Below are 17,680 nucleotides of genomic sequence, written 5' to 3' on the forward strand. Positions count from 1 at the left end.
CATACACAATGCGGCTAACATACAACCTAGTATACGCAATGCTATGAATTGAAAAGGCATACACAATGCATAATGGACTTACACCGACATGAGTGGACCTCAGCCGCACTCACATCAGTGGCCATTGGATGAAAATGAAATAACCGAAACGCGTGCACACATGCACGCATACTGAGGACCGAACCTAAGGCATCAAATGCCACTCTACCAAAGCATGGCAAGGATGAAGCATGGCATTCAAACATGTAAATTTTAGCACTGAAACATGATGCTAAATGGTCCCGAAACATGGAAATATGGCACCCGATGCATGGAGTAAGCCCCGAAACTCAAAACTAGGCACATGTATTGACTTATAGCTATACAAAGCATGCATTATTTGACCATGAAGCACAAAGACAGAGCCAAGGCAGTCCCAAAATATGAACATTTCTAGTTCAAAGCATGACCAAAAGATGCTAGCATGATGGACTAAAATAGCATGCAACTTTGGCTAGCAAACATGGTTTACATGGCATGCATATGAAATCTCACCAAACCAGCCAAAAACAGTGAATAAAACATGCCAAAATATGCCCAAATAATCACTGAAATGCAGCCAACGCATGCAAAAATGAGGGGCTTCTTTGGAAGACCATTCAAGGGGTTGTTAAGCACATATAAGATAGACACTTAGCATGACCAAACCAACTCTGAAAATGAGTTATGACAGCCCTAAAACTCACAAAATTGACCCTGAAATCAGTCAAGGAAGCATACGATGAAAGGCCCCCTCAAAAGGCCTTGAATGGAATTGTTCTACACATGCACTATAGACATAAAATATGATCAAAAGGGCCCCGGACAGACCTAAGGCAGACCTTAAAACCTACAAAATTGGGCCCAAAAAGTGACTTCAATGCATGCAAAATAGTGCCCCTTTGGAAAGCCAATGATGCTAGTAAAGAAAATGAGGGGTGAGAGGGTCACCCCTCTATGATTTCAAAGCTCAAAATCTCATCAAAGCCACTGAAAATCCCCTGGATTTCAGTGGCTAAGAGGCCAAAACAAGTCCAATGCAAATGCTCTAATGCATAACCCTAAATATGAAGGAATGAAGCATGCAAGGAAGGAGATGACTCCAAACAGAAAAGTAACCTCAAGCAAACTTAAATAGGAGGTCAAAAAAAGGATTTTTCCAGTTTATAACAAATCTCAAAAATGCTCACAAGTAAGGCTAAAGTATGATGCAAAAATAGCCCTAAAAGAGAGATAGAGGGTAAGGGGAAGTAGATGACCTCAAACAGTAAAGAGCCCTTCAACAAAGTTTAAGAGGGGCTCAAAATAAGGTACTTCACAGTATGGCTCGAAGTCCAAAAATGCTCAAAAATAGGGCTAATATCTCATGCAAAATAAGCCCCAAAAGAGGGATAAAGTACAAAGCGGGAGTAGAAGACTTCAAACAGAGAAAAGTCCTTAATCAAACATGAAGATGAGCTCAAAATAAGACTTTTTTTAGTTCAAGCTGAAGTCCAAAAATGTAAGCAAAAAGGGCTAAGATATTGAACAAAATAGTGCAAAAATGGGAAGAATAGGAACTTACCCTTGTAGCCTAACTTTCCAGCAGCCTTTGGTCCAAGGAAATGAGCTTTCAACCTCTGCAAATGACTTCTAAGGGGCTGGAATGGATGATGGTGGTGTGGTGCTATGGGTTATAGTGTAAATGGACCAAGGAAGTTAGGGTTTTGGAGCTTGGAATGGTATAAATGGAGGGAGAGGTATAAAAGCCTTGGTCAAAAATCTCCAACCTCTATGAACAAAGAGGAGGGCCTCTCTTATAGAGAAGAGAGGCCAAAGCTTCTCTTGGATTACACTCAAAGTGTCACGACCCAAACCCGCCCCGAGAAGGTTGGCATCGTAACCGGCCAGTAATCCTAGATTACCACAGGCCTTTCTGTACAAAACATACATAACCGGGGCTTGCGGAAGCGAAAACAAAACACTAATAGTCCAAAGAGCTGTGCATTTATATGAACATACATTACATGCCAAAAATGTTAATTTACCCACTACATTACATCACATATAATCAAAATTCATGTACAAAACATAGGCTCACGCCACATGTACAGCCAAAACCAAGCTTCCTAACGGCCTTCTAGGCCTAGCCCCAACTCGGAGGCACCAAAACACCGGGTAGGCTTCAAAACGGCGGCTCAGCTCGGACTCCGCCTAGGCTTGACTCCCAGAGTGCTCACCTATAAATACATATATACAAACAATGAGCTAAAGCTCAGCAAGTAACATTAAAGTAAAGGAGTAGTGAACGAATTCCGCATTTCATATATCCATAAAATAAATCATTCATAAACATAATCATCTCATATCAGAACATACATAATGGCATACTCCATAGAACATAACATTTGTCGTCCAACGACTAGAGTAACCGGTCCCGGACACCGATTAAACACATACCGAGATCTCGTAAACTGGTCCACTTAGGACTATCTATGGATGCCATACTAGATTCGCAAACTGGACATTCGTTCACAGAAAACATTTATCATTTCAAAACCATAGCATAACGTAGCACTTTTAAACATAGATCATACTAACATATCTTTACAGAAATGTTACTCACAATGGGTTTCCAAAACCGGTTGCACGGTCTTCGCCTCCTGACCTGCAATTATCAACATATAACACATTTCTTCAATACACATTATCATTAAATCACTTAATTCATGCCATTCTATCATTTCTTTACTCTATTTCATGATTATGAGATGCTAAATGATGTAAATGACATGTGAAAATCATGTAATTCAACTTCTCAAAATTTCCTGAAATAAGTCCCCCGCTCGAGCGCCACTTTGTCTGCTCGAGCGGACTGCACAAATCCAAAACTGCTGGGAGGCCGATTTTCACGCTCGAGCGGGAATCCCTCCGCTCGAGCGGACCACACAAAAATCTGAAATTCTGGACTCTTCTCAAGCTTCAATTTCTCTTTGCCAAAACAACTTCAAAGTGATGAAACCCAAGTCTCAAAACAATTGACCAACAACTTAAATTAAACATCAAATCTCTTAAAACAACCCACATGAATCCTTTACAAGATCAAACTTTGAATTAAAATAGAAAACCATGAACATGTACATACTAGCTTCATTTCTTACATCCATGGAGGTTCTCCCTCAAATGTGACAAACATGCAAGGAAACCATGATTTTGACCATGAACTTCATACTATTATGCCATAATCTTGAGATCAACATGCTAGAGGCCAAGAAGCAACAATCTATTTCATGAAAATCTTACCTTAGATGGTGAATTGGAGAAGTTAGCTTGTTTTTCCCCTTTTTCTTCTATCTTCTTCTCCTTGGTTTCTCTCTTCCACGAATTCACTCTCTCTCTCTCTCTCTCTCTTAGATATTTTCTTTCTTTTGTTTTGAGTCAAAACATGGTCAACATCCTTATCTATATGTACATATATGTCATAAAAATAGAATTGTGCCATAATCTTGAGCCAAACAAGGCTTAACGAATCAGACGAAATTCAGTCTTCAATTTATTGTCCCAAATGGCTCTAAAAATTCCTGGTATCACATAAGCGTGCTCAATTTCGTTTTCTGAACCCATTACGGTCATCAATTTCAGTCCCAAAGTTCTCATCTCAACAGATATTCTTCTAATTCAAATAGATATTCTTCAATTAATTCGCATAAACACATAATTAATTACTGATAAATATGGCACATGTTTTGGGATCATTACACAAAGAGAGGAAAAGCAATAAGCAGGCCGGCCATTTCAAGTGGCCGGCCGGCCACTCCCCCTGGTCGGCCGACCAGGGGTCAAAAGGTTCAAGAACAATGACTGGTCGGCCTACCCAGAAAGGTGGCCTCCCAGATGAGTAGAACACAACCTTGTGGAGAAAAACCAGAAAAAGTGACCCAGGAGAGAGAAAAGCTAGGTTTTAAACAAGGTTCAAAAGGTCAAGGTGAACTACTGGTCGGCCTACCCATATTGGTGGCCTCCCAGATGAGTAGATCACAATGGTGATATGAAAAGCCAGAAAATGTGGCTCTAAAGTGGGAAAAGCCAGCTTTCTGTCAGGAAAACCGGCTTTTGGAGAAAGAAAATGAGAAAATTGGCTTTTCAGGGGAATAGGTGGCCGACCACCATCCCACCACTCTCCTAATAGTGAAAATAGGGTCCCTACCAAAAACGAACCAAAACGGATGTAAAATGAAGGTTCAGGGGCCAAAACGCGGGGTTCGGGGCCCCGAAAACAGGCTATTGGGCACCGAAAGTGGCGTATGACCACGAAGGTGGCCTCCCGGGCCACAGTGTCCCTCTAAAGGGAGGAAATAAAATGTGTGCCAAAAATCAGAGCAAAGGGAGGTAGTTAAGCAGTCTTGAACCGAGGCACACGGCCGACGGCTCTGAAAACCGGAAACCGGGCTCCAAACGGGAAAAGAGGGCTACGACCACGAAACGTAGCCTACAGCCACTGAGAGATGATCTACGAGGCCTCTCCCTTCCTTCGGGAAGAGAAAGCAGAGAAAATAGGGCCCGGTTCGCAAACTGAGGCAAGGTATAAAAGAGCTCTGAAGTCCGGAGGCAAGGCTCGCAGCCGAGACTCTGAAACCTCAGAACGAGCACAACATGCAACATCACCGAGCGCTCAACTGGTGACGTCTAAGTCTTAAGGTCGGTCAAAAATGGGGTGTCTACAAAATGCAAGGGAGGCTTATGCACGTGCTCGGTTTCCACCCAAAAAGCTGCTGTTTTGCTGTTGCAAGCCTCTGTTTGCACATTTGAGCATTGACAATGCTGCCCACTTCCAGAACACCTCTGCTCCATCTTACCAACACACTGTGCAAATTTCATTGGTGCCCGACAGAGGGCTGGTCAGCTACCAATGATGGCCGGTCGGCTACCTGTAGACCGCCCCAAACTTCCTCCTCGCGCCCTCCTTTTGGAGAGGGCGCGGATTTGGGTTCTAGCTACTACAGTTCGGACTCCTGTCATGGTTTTGAATCTAATCTCACAAAGTGCAATGCGAGACTGATAATTCACCAAAGAGTCCAAATCCGGCAAATCGTTTTGAAAAATCGATTTTAATCAAAAAGCGCCAAACATGGACTACTTTGCCAGATTACAGAATCGCCACCTAAATATTTTACTTTTGAGAAATTTAGGAAACCCTGACTCGTGCCAAAGGCCACGTGTCCGTCATCACCAAAGTTTCCTCGGCTCGGGAACTTGGGTACGATAGGGGAAGGTCTTGAAATGAGCACCCCCGCTCTCCCGATCAAAGGATCGGCCTCTACTAAGCATGATATGTTGTTTTGAAAACACACGTGTTCTTATTCGATTATTAGCTAAATTACTATGTGATGCGCACAACACACAAGTATAGACTAAATTGCTCGATTTGGAACAAAACATCTCATGCTTGTTTTTCGAAAATGGTTTGAAGATACTACTCGCAAGTAGGCTAGAAAGCGGATTTGCCACCAAACAAGGTGGGCTTAAAACATGATGATTTGCCACTCCAAGTGGGCTTAAAACTTACGTTTTGACGAATTGTTCTAATTCAAGTAATGAAGTCTTCATCCACAGGCTTTCATGCAGTTACAACAATTAAGCAAATAGCCCTATGGCAAGCATGCTATCATGGTAGTCACTTACACACATGCAAGGATGATAAAGCGAAAACACTTATAGTGTACTCTGAGCCAAAACAAAAAGCTAGTTAGAAATCATGCATGATCCTAGCTATACAAAATGCTTAATGCAACACATACAATAATGTAACTAATAGGCTCGGCTATCTAATCATGACATGTGATTCAACTTGATAACATGTTTTTAAACACGTAGTCAAAGAAGTGTATTGAAAAACAATACAATTTGTATGATGTGCCGAGCCCGGTGCATGCAAGACAAATGAATGATGCATGCATGCAAGCATAAGGTATGCTAATTGAAAATGATCCCTAATCTAACCATTGAAAGCGGATAAATAAAAGGGAGAAAGACGTGGGGTTGGAAGACATTCACACACACACACGCACACTTATTACAACATTTGCCCTCTTGACGGAGGGTCCAAATAAACAAGCTAAGCTAATCTAAGCTAAGCTACTTATTACAAACCAACTAATTAACTAATCTAAGCAAAACAGTTAAAAGGCCTCGGGGCGAGGGATGCATGCATGCTTGATCGGCTTCCTCCCGAAAATCTGTCGCCTTGCCACCGGTTGCCTCTGTTTGCATTCGCCTTGATTCCTGAACACCAAACCAATCTCCAGGTTGTTTCTGCTCTAGAACCAGAATAACTTTGGACCACCTCTGAGCCTGAGAACTGTCGGCCACTTAAGGAGGCTATAGCCCACTTCACTGGCCGGTCGGCCACTTGCTTTCGCACACTCCAATTTTGTTACAAACAGAGTACAAAAGGGGCAAAGCAAGGTATTTGCAGGGTATGTGTGTACAACCACCCTCCTTATCATTTCTCAAGCTCAAAGGAGTGTGGTACTCGACTCTTGGGCCACCAACCGAGCATGACAATGCACGATGGCTGAGAAGCCAAGTTTGTACAAGTCAATGAATGCACAAATAACACACAAGACTCAAGAGGCCTCCACCCTATCATGCACAATCAAGGGGGACGACGACCAAGAAATGAGGCACGTTTCATCACTTTGAGTATGAAATGCCCCTCGTTTCTCATGTTTGGATTAACGTCCGATCCAAACACATGCAATGCAACTCAAACATGTTATCTTGGCATGTTTTTACTTTGATTCATTTTGTTTACTCATTTTAGATTACCGATAAGTCCTTTAACCGGTTAAGTCCAAAAGTGAGAAGTCCTTTAATTGGAAAGAGGGTCCAAGCCACAAGCTTCTTGAGCATGAAAGAAGCATCATGTCATTGGTTAGTAAAAACCCTCAAGAGAAGGCTAAAACTATTAGGCATGAACGCCTCAATTTCGTGCTCAAACCAACAAAGAGCTTAAGACCTCTTTCAAAGTGATACAACAAATTAAAGATGGCATGCAATGGTATACATTTCAGCACTGAAATGGGATGCTAAAGACCTTAAGGCATGCAAACAATGCAAGCATAACATGTTGAAGGCCAAAAACATTAAAGCTAGTAAAGAGCATTTCACAAGAGGCATGCAATACTAAGCTTAAATGACCAAACCAACCCCGGACAGAGGTTAAACATGCCAAAACAGTGGCCTAAACATGCTGAAATGGGAGCTCAAAATGCTAGAAGAACATGCACACATGTTGGCCTATGAGCAAGGCATAATACACAACCCTCAAAAGCTATGAAGAAGTGAAGTATATGAGAGTGTGACTACACTATATGCACTGAAATTACATGCCAAATGGTGCCATACCATGCAAACATCACATACACAACATGTTAAAGGCCCCAAAACTCAAAGCTAGTCAAGGCCCTTTAGACTACAACCATACTAAGCAATACTCAAATGACCCTAACCATTCAAAACAGACCTAAGGTAGGTCGAAATAGTAGCAAAAACATGCTAGACTTGCAACATAGATGGCAAGAAAAATAAGCTCATGTATTGGCTTACAAACAAGGCATAATGCTCAACTTCTCAAAAGCATTGAAAGAGTGATTTAAGTGGAAGTATGGAAAATATATAAGCTCTAAAATTACATACCAAATGATGCCATATCATGCACACATCACAAATAAGGCATGTTAGAGGTCTCAAAACACAAGACTAGCAAAGCCAATTATACTATAGCTATACAAAGCAAGCCCTAAGAGGCCAAGACCACTCAAAACAGTCCTAAAGCATGTCAAAACAATTCCTAAAACATGTTGGAGTGTAGCCAAAATAAGCTAGAATGATAAGCCAAATCACCAAGTACACTAGGTTAATGAGCATGATTGCATTACAAATGCAAAAACCAAACAAGAGGTGACCCAACCAACCAAAATCAGAGTTAAAGCATGTCAAGTAATGGCCAAAAACATGCTGGAGTAGAGCCAAAACACGCTAGAATTATAGGCTAAGACATGAAGCATGTTAGGCAAGCAAGTAGGATCACACTACAAGTGTATGAAGCATGCAAGAGGTGACCAAACCAACCAAAAACAGAGTTATAACATGCTAAAATAAGACCAAAAACATGTTAAGATGGAGCCCCAAAAGGGTAGCAAAACATGCCAAAGAGTGAGGCCATCAACACATGCAAACAAGGTACAAGGGGGAGAACCACCCCCACCTATTTTGGGTCCCAAAACCCACTTTCTACCACTAAAATTCCTTTGGAATTCAGTGGTTAAAAGGCCAAGAAAAGGTGATCTCAAAGGCTTTAAAACATGGCTCAAAGCAAAGCAAAATAAGCCACAAAAGGGGGTAGACCACCCCTAACTCAAACAACCATTTTTAACACTTAAAAACAAAGGTTTTTTTAGTTGAAAGCTAGGCCTAAAACAGCATGTAAAGGTGGCCAAACACTTGATCAAAATAAAGCTTAAAGAGGGAAGACACTCACCCTTGAAGCACGACTTTAAAATCAGCAACCTTTGAGCCACAACTAGTCTTTAAGAGTTCACATGAGACCTCCAAGCACCTTTGCTTCAAGGTGAAGGTGTTTGATCAAGAGTCCCTTTGCAAATGCACCAAGAATTCCCACTTTCAAGCACTTTCAAGCACAAAAATATATATAGAGAGAGAATTCTAGAGAGAGAGAGTAGGATTTTTTGCTCTAAAAAATCTAAACCCCCAAGAGGCACGTCTCCTTTTATAGAATTACAAGCCTCAAGCTTGTTTAACAAGCTAGAAGGTTGTTACCATCCCTCCATACATGTGTATGAAGGATGCATTCTGTGCCCAGCAGCTGACATAGTTGGCACCAAAAATATCTGCAAAAATAAAAAAATGGCCGTCGGCCACTTCCACTAGCCTATAGGCTACTTCAAGTGGCCTACAAGAGGAAAAAGTGGCCTACAGTAGCCAAAAGTGGCTGACAGGCCCTCCCCTCCCTCCAGGCAAGGGGTGACAAGGTATGGTCCAAAAACAAACCAAAAGGAAGGGATCCAAGAGGCCTTGAGGCAAGACGCTCAGCAGAAAGCCCCGAAAACTAGCCTACCGGCCACTGCAAGTGGCCTACAAGAGGGAAAAGTAGCCTACAGCTACAAAAAGTAGCCAACATGCCTCTCTCTTCCTCCAGGCAAAGGCACCAAGGTCCGGTCCAAAAGCAAACCAAAAGAAAAGAGTTAAGAGGCCCCGAGACAAGGCGCTCAGCCGAAAGCCCCGGAAACTCATAACGAGCACAAACATGCGCAATCACCGAGTGCACAAACGATGATATCAAAGTCTTGAGGTTGGTCAAAAATGGGGTGTCTACACTACCATTGGTGACCGGTCGGCTACTGGTGGTCGCTGTCGGCCACTGATGTCCTAAACTTCCTTGCTGCAACAGAGAGTAAAACAAAGCAAAATAGTGTATTTCTCAAGGGCTGTATGCACACTTTGCCTCTCATTTTCATGGGAAAATCAAAGGAGGGACAAAATTCGGTTCATAAACAATCAATCAAGAAATTTCATTGCGTGATGGCTTGTAAAACAAATTGTGCCAGTTCAATAAGTGCAAAACAAGACTCAAAAGACCATCACCCTATCATGCATGATCATGGGTAGTGGAGACCAAGGAAAGTGGCACATTTCATCACTTTTGAGTATGAAATGTCCCATTTTCCTTGTGTTCAAATTAACGTTCGATTTGAACACATGCAATGCAACACAAAGAATACTTATCTTGCCTTTTTTACTTGCCAATTTTGTTTACTCATTTTAATTACCAAACCATTCCTTAATCCATTAAGTCCATTGGTAAGTGTCCTCTAATGGAAAGAGGGCTCAAACCAAAGGTTGTTTTAGGCATGAAAGAGACCTCATGCTGTTGGTAATGAACCCCAAAAGGGATTAAACCATTAAGCATAAAATCTCAATTTCATGTTTTAAACAAGCAAATGGTTTGAACCTCTTTCAAAGCAAAAATAAAATCAAGAAAGGAGGGAGATTGCAGAGATGATCAAGTGCTGGAAATGAGTGACAAAAGCACTAAAACATGCAACCAACTCAAACCAATGGTAGTTAAAGCCTTAAAACAATAAGCTAGTGAAGGAACTTACACTATAACTATGCCATACATGGCTCAAAAGGGACCAAACAGCCAAAACAGTGGCAAAACAGTTTAAAATAGAGTGTAAAACATGCTGGACTTGAGCCACAAAAAGCTAATACATAGGGCTAACTAGGCATACAAACAAGACTCAAGGAGGGGAGACTAACCCCTCCAATTTTAGACTTCAAAATGAGTTTTTTACCACTGAAAGACCTCTAAAATTCAGTGGTTAAAAGACCCAAAAAAGTTGGTTTGAAAGTAATGAACAAAGGTACAAAAGCTTGAAGAACTAAGATGCAAGAAGGGTGGACTACCCTTTAACTGAAAATAGCCTCAAACCAACACTTTTAAGCCATAAAAATAGAACTTTTTTTAGTTCAAAACTAGCCTCAAAACAATTGAAAAGGATGGCAAAACAAGTATAAACAAGGCAAGTGTTATATTTTTGAAGCAAAACACAAGTTGGCCAACAATCCAAGCCAAAAATCACCTTTTAGAGCTCAAAGAGGGTCCCAAGTTACCTTAGCCCAAAGACTAGCAACTTTGGTTACAGTAGTGTATGTAATAGTGTAGAGAAAACAAGCTACAAAGCACAAAATTGTAAGAGAGAGAGAGAGAGAGAGAGAGGGAGATTTTTTGTTCCAAAATTTCTAAACTCTCAACAATGGGGGAGGAACCCTCATATATATAGAGAAACAAGCCTTGTGCTTAGAAACATCTCACTCTCACTATACACGTGTAGGGAGATGTAGCTCAGTGTGCCAATAGCTGGCACAATTGTCAACAAATATCTAGAAAAGCACATTGGTGGCCGATGATAGCCAATCAGCCACCACTAGTGGCCGACCGGCCACACCAATGGCCTACAAGCACAATCCATGGCCGATAGCCTATGGTGGTGGCCGACAGGTCACCAAGAGGTTCCAGACACAAAAACAACAAGATTTGGACCAAAACCAGGCAAAGAAAAGGCCAGGCTTAGAGGCTTAAAGACATGGCGTTCCGCCGAGGAATTCGGGCGCTCAAAACGAATACAAACAAACATAATCATCGAGGGTACAAGCGATGACATCCAAGTCTTGAGGACGGTCAAAAATGGGGTGTCTACAGTTGTCCATCTTTGACAGAACTCAGAAGTCATGAAGTGACGGGAGTGAATGTCAAAGCCCAGAGACGACCCATTTTGACAAGGCCGAAGACTTGGACAAACCAACAAGCAAGACAAAAATGGTTGCGCCCGCAGGCTGCCTACGTATCCCTTTGTAAGGAATCAAACCAGCGTAGTTCTCGAGCAAGATGCAAGTGATATGCACGATGCAGGAACATAACTTATGATCATGCAATGAGGCTGTAATGAAACATTTAGATGCAAATGCTATGCAATGAAAATGCCACATTCAAACAAATCGAAACAAGGAATATCAACCTCAAACACAAGAGTAAGTAAGTAAACATGCCACACGTGGGAATTACGAACCAAACTACATTTCATACAGCAAGGATGTAAGAAAATTATGCAAACTTAACTACGCGACGCGCAGGAAAGGCGAAGAGCGATCGTCGGGCACACCCGAGGTCTCAACCGAAATCCTAATGTGTTGCACACATGAGAAGGAAAAGGGGAGTGTGAACACCGGGATGCACGCGAATGTTCTTAATCGAAGGATTGGTGTGAACACCGGAACGCACCCGAATGTGTTTAACCAAAACAAACAATCCCAACGTGTCTCACGCACGAGGAGAAAATGTGGTGCAAACACTAGGACACACTCGAATGTTTTTAACCAAAAAGAGTGGTGTAAACACCAGGACGCACCCGAATGTTTTTAACCAAAACAAGTGGTGTAAACACCGGGATGCCCCCGAATGTTTTTAACCATAACAAACAATCCCAACGCATCTCACACGCGAGGGGAAAATATGGTGTAAATATTGGGATGCACCCGAATGTTTTTAACCAAAAGGAGTGGTGTAAACACTGGAACGCACCCGAATGTTTTTAACCAAAAGGAGTGGTATAAACACCGGGATGCACCCGAATGTTTTTAACCAAAAGGAGTGGTGTAAACATCAGGACGCCTCCGAATGTTTTTAACCAAAAGGAGTAGTATAAACACCAGGATGCACCCAAATGTTTTTAACCAAAAGGAGTGGTGTAAACATCGGAATGCCCTCGAATGTTTTTAACCAAAAGGAGTGGTGTAAATACCGGGACGCACCCAAATGCTTTTAACCAAAAAGAGTGGTGTAAACATCGGGACGCACCCGAATGTTTTTAACCAAAAGGAGTAGTGTAAACACCAGGATGTCTTCGAATGTTTTTAACCAAAAGGAGTGGTGTAAACATTGGGACACACCCAAATACTTTTAACCAAAAGGAGTGGTGTAAACACCGAGACGCACCTGAATGTTTTTAACCAAAAGGAGTGGTGTAAATACCGGGACGCACCCAAATGTTTTTAACCAAAAAGAGTGGTGTAAACACCGAGATGCACCCAAATATTTTTAACCAAAAGGAATGGTGTAAACACTGGGACGCACCCGAATGCTTTTAACCAAAAAGAGTGGTATAAACACCGGGATGTACCCAAATGCTTTTAACCAAAAGGAGTGGTGTAAACACCGGGACGCACCTAAATACTTTTAACCAAAATGAGTGGTATAAACACCGGGATGCACCTAAATGTTTTTAACCAAAAAGAGTGGTGTAAACACCGGGATGCACCCAAATGTTTTCGGTATATACTTATTCTACACACCATACTTGCATCTGATAAACATACTGTGGCTGACATATGACAACTGTCTTTTCAAGTCCTACCCATACTGACAGCACCGGCGTTAGCTGCAGCACCTGCACCAGCGATGCCTCCTCCAACAACAGAGAGGAAAGAGAGACAGGCTCCGGCACGTAGTTGAGACAAAGCCAAAGGTACTCGAGATGCGAGTGGTCCTTTAGAGCCTATTCTGAGCAATGATGATGTCGAGACGAGTGGCTCCGAGGAGGCAGTGAGTCCACAATCTGAGTCCTCTGAGAGTGGAGACAACGGCGACTCTGGTTCCAAGAGTGGGGATGCTGATGTCGAGGCAAGTTTAGAGAGAGAGAGTGGAGATGACACCGGTTCAGACTCTGGTTCAGATTCAGACAGTGGTGTCGACGGAGACAGTGCCCCAGAGTCCCTTCCTCCGAGGAAGAGGACGAAGAGGGCATCATGAGCCTGAGGCGACTGGCACTGATTTTCTTGTAGTTTTTTTGCTTAGCTTCTTTTTGTTAGTAGTGTTAGCATATGTATAGCTTCAGACAGGTTTTATTTTCTTTAAAAACTTGTACCAGACTTTTGTAAAAGATAACAACCATGATCGGAATGAAAACCATCTTTTATTTGAAAAAGTGTTGTATTTTGCATCATGAGCACCGCATCCGCATCGCATGAAAACGAGATTGAGTTTGATAATGAAATTTGGACATGGTATTGGCACAACTCTCTTAATCAAGTAATGAACCAACCAACACTAACAAACAAAGTAATACAACTCGATAATCAAAATAGCAACAATTCGATAAACAAAACAAGACAACATGATAAACAACAAAACAACTCGATAAACAAAACAATTCATATACAACTCAACAAACTTGCCAAAAAAAAAAAAAAAAAAAAGCTAAAAGGACTCAAAACAAGACCTTAAAATGCACAAAGAATAGGACAAAACACATGCTTTCAGCATTCTCAACACACAGGTGGACAACAGGTCAGAAAAGAAGGTTGTCGGCCATGAATAGATGTTGTCGGCCACCAAGGGTGGCTGGTCGGCTACTAAAGTGGCCTGTTGGTCATCACTAGTGGCCGGTCGGCCATCAAAGTGAGGAACCTCCAGATTGTTGTCACCTGGCTTCCATTCACTGCCTTATCTTCTACAAAAGGCTGAGCTTTGTAGTTTCTTCATTTCAGCTACAAATTCTTCACAAAATGGAGCCATTCTTTGCCGAAAAACTCTCGAATTGGATTGTAACTTTAGATGGCTCGAAAAAAACTAAATTTTTAGGGTTTCGACATAAATGCACTATTCCCGCTGAGTCGTTCTCCGCTTTGTTTTCTGTTTCTACATGCCGTGACTAGATGTTGGAACCCAATTACACATGTTTTTAGCTTCGAGGGACAAGAGCTATGCTCGATAATCGAAGAATTTCAAGTGCTAATGGAGTCCCGGCGCGATGAGAAAATCTTGCCTTAGCCTCGTTTTGGTCACATCCAAGCTTTGGGACAGATGTGCGGGCTTACTCTACGTGAGGCCCGTTCTTTGGTTCATAGCGGAGAGCTGGACATTCCCAGTTTGATCCATCAATTTTCTGACACCGGCAACCGCAGTGACCTTCTTTGGCGGGGTTTTCAACAACATGCCATTTGTTTGTGCATGTTGGTACATTTTCTTATTGTCCCTAGTTTTGGAGGGTCTAGTATTCGGCTAATTGATGTAATAACCCGACCCTCGTATACGCTTTATATCCCTGGTTCTATGAGAAATTACATGTTTAATATGAAATCCCATGCCAAGTTATGCTTATATGTGTGAATTGTTTGATTACAATTCCTATCTGTTGATCATTGAAACACATCTGTTAAAATTAAGATGTTAACTTGAAAATTGTAGACCGTAGAGGCCTGATAAACTGAAATTGAGCATGTGAACATGCTAGTGGGAATTTTTAAAGACACTTGGGAGGTTTAATTGAAAATTTATTTTGTCTGATTCGCTAGGGCTCGTTTGGAAAGTCCAGAATTGAAAACTTATATATGTGTTATATAAACCCCTCTTTGAACTCATCTTTTTGTATAAAATATGTGTTGAGTGGAAAATCTTGAGAACCTTGAAAAAGAGAGAAAGAAAAAGGGAGGAGAGGAGAGTCAATAAGACTTGGAGATTGAAGAACTTACTAGGAACAATTGAAGAATCCAACTCAAGGTGAGTGTAGATCATTAGTTAAACTTTCAATTCCTCTTTAATTAGTTGTAATTAAGCTTTAACTTAAAGTATTCTTCCTCCATGAAAGCTAGGGTTGTGATTGGGAATGATTGAATCTCATAATGGGCCATGTATCTTTTAAATAAGTATGATGGGAAAACTTAGTCACTTGATTTGCGTATGTTCTTGCCTAATCTCAGACTTTTGTATGTTTGATCTCACATAAATGGGAAGCTAGACATTGTATATGTATATTTACAAAGTATGAGTGAGGGAATCATGAAACTTTTGAGAGGTAAAGGCCAAAGGGCTAGAATTCCATGTTTACAAGTTTATATGCTATGTTTCTAATGTTAAAACTACCTTAATTTTGGTTTTGTGGCTGCCCTTTATGAACTTGAAATTATTGAGTTTCGGACAACAAAAACAGGGTAAAGGACCGCACGTGCGGGGCCCATGGCCGCACGTGCGGGAGGCACAACCGCACGTGTAGGGCTCACAGTCGCATGTGCAGAAAACAAGGGAGAAGGTTGGGTGTATTATGCTAAAAAGGCACGTGCGGCCCGCACGTGCGACCTAGGCCGGGAAATTCTGTAATCTTCTTTTGGTCTGTTTAAGCCTCCAGATGTGTCTAAATGTCCATTTGATATTTCGTTAATCCGTTTAATTACCCGTAACTTAACGAATTGGACATTTGAGAAATAAAAGAAAACTAAGGAACATCAACATATTTGATGTACTTACGGGTTATGTATTACGTGTAGGGCATCTACAGGAGGGGACCATCAATCACCCGTATCACTGTGAGTGGTAGTAGTGTAATTAATGCTCTGTTTATGCATTATGTTTGTACACGTGTTGTTTAAGACTCCATTCACTCCTTAGTGAATACCTTATGTCATGTAAGATATGTTGATATATGTTGAACTTTAGCATGCAAAACATGGTCCTAAGGTCGTTCTGTTTGTTAATACGATGGGCCCAAGGCCGTTTTGTTACTATGATGGGCCTAAGGTCGTTCTGTACAACAATGAGCCTAAGGCCGTTCTGTATTCTGTTGGGTCTAAGGCCGTTCTGTCTTATGTGGGCCCGAGGCCGTTCAGGAAAGGAAAAAAAAAGGAGTGGAACTCTAATTTAAGAATATGTACTATTGACCCAAGTTCATTCTTTTAATTCATTTATACTACTATTATTCATTGATCCTTGCTCACTGTACTTTCCTGAATGTTTTGTAGGTAACCAGCTTGCTGGTTAACCCTAGGTCAGCCAGAAGCTTGCAGCTGTACACGTTTTGCAGAGTCACCTGAAGTGACCCTTTTGTCATGTTTTGGAAAAAGAAAACCCTACAATGGCATGTTATGACTTAATTTTTTGAAAACTATATATGTATATAGGTGTTGTTAATACCTAACTTTCGAGTTGATTTCTTTCTGTATTCAGTTCTAAATATGGCATGTCATATATGTATAGTAATGTAAAGATCTTGGCATTTAGACACAGCTCGACGAATATTATTAATTTATTTTATTTATTTTTCTTCCGTTAGGCCCCGATGTTGAGAAAACTTTAAGATGTTTTTGAATTTGAGGCCTAAGGTCGGGCCGGTCATGTCCAAACTTCTAAGGGCAGGTTTGGGTCGTGACAGTTGGAATCAGAGCACGAGTTGCTACCTCGCGGACGAGTTCATTGAGCTTTAAGGCGTCTAGTAAAGATTTAAGTCATATGCATGTGACATTTGGTGCATATACATATTGGTAATGATCATGATCCATGCCTACTTGTGCATTTGTATATATTATAATTAATCGCTATGTAGAGCATGGTGAGAACCAGAACAGATGATCTGGAAGATGCAACTGCTGCACTGTTGGATAGAATGGAAATGATGATTATGGAGATGGCAGAAACGTTGAGACAACAACAGCAGCAACAACAACCACCACCACCACCAATACCTGTACCACTGCCAGAGGCACAAGATTACCAAGTAGAGGATCGGACAATTACACTCATGAAGGAATTCAAGAAGATGAAGCCGCCTTCGTTCAAAGGAGGAATTGAACCAATGAAAGCAGAAGCGTGGGTGTTGGGCAGAGAGGCTATTCGAGGTTTTTCTGTGTACTGAAGCTCAGAAAGTGCAACTTGCGGCCTTCACACTTGAGGACGAGGCAGGGAGGTGGTGGATGCTCACGAGAACTGCACATCAAGGGTTAACATGGGTTAGATTTCTGGAGCTGTTCTATGATAAGTATTTTCCTCAAATTATGCGAGACAAGAAAGTGACTAAATTTGAGACCTTGAGGCAGGGGAATAGGACTGTTGCAAAGTATAAGGCGCAATTTGCTGAATTGGCTCGTTTCGCACCACATATGGTGGATACGGACTATAAGAAGGCAAGAAAGTTTGAAGGTGGGTTGCAGACTGTTATTCTCGACCAGATTAATGTGTTAAAATTACCCACGTATATTGATGTATTGGAAAGGGTAGTAATTGCTGAAGGTAATGTTGTTGCTCAAAGCCGGGTCTCAGATTGGAGGAGAA

General features: G+C 41.6%; 1 long non-coding RNA gene across 1 annotated transcript; it reads right to left on the reverse strand.

Moving 5' to 3' along the window:
- Positions 1-1,985: 1,985 nt before the first annotated feature.
- LOC145823477 (uncharacterized) lies at positions 1,986-2,559 on the reverse strand. Its single transcript, XR_014365760.1, has 2 exons — positions 2,377-2,559; positions 1,986-2,237 (listed from the first exon to the last, which is right to left on the reverse strand). It is a non-coding gene; the product is annotated as an uncharacterized LOC145823477 (long non-coding RNA).
- Positions 2,560-17,680: the final 15,121 nt, after the last annotated feature.

The sequence above is a fragment of the Camellia sinensis genome, chromosome 4 (assembly GCF_055761805.1).
Source record: "Camellia sinensis isolate YWXY chromosome 4, ASM5576180v1, whole genome shotgun sequence".
Taxonomy (NCBI): Eukaryota; Viridiplantae; Streptophyta; class Magnoliopsida; order Ericales; family Theaceae; genus Camellia; species Camellia sinensis.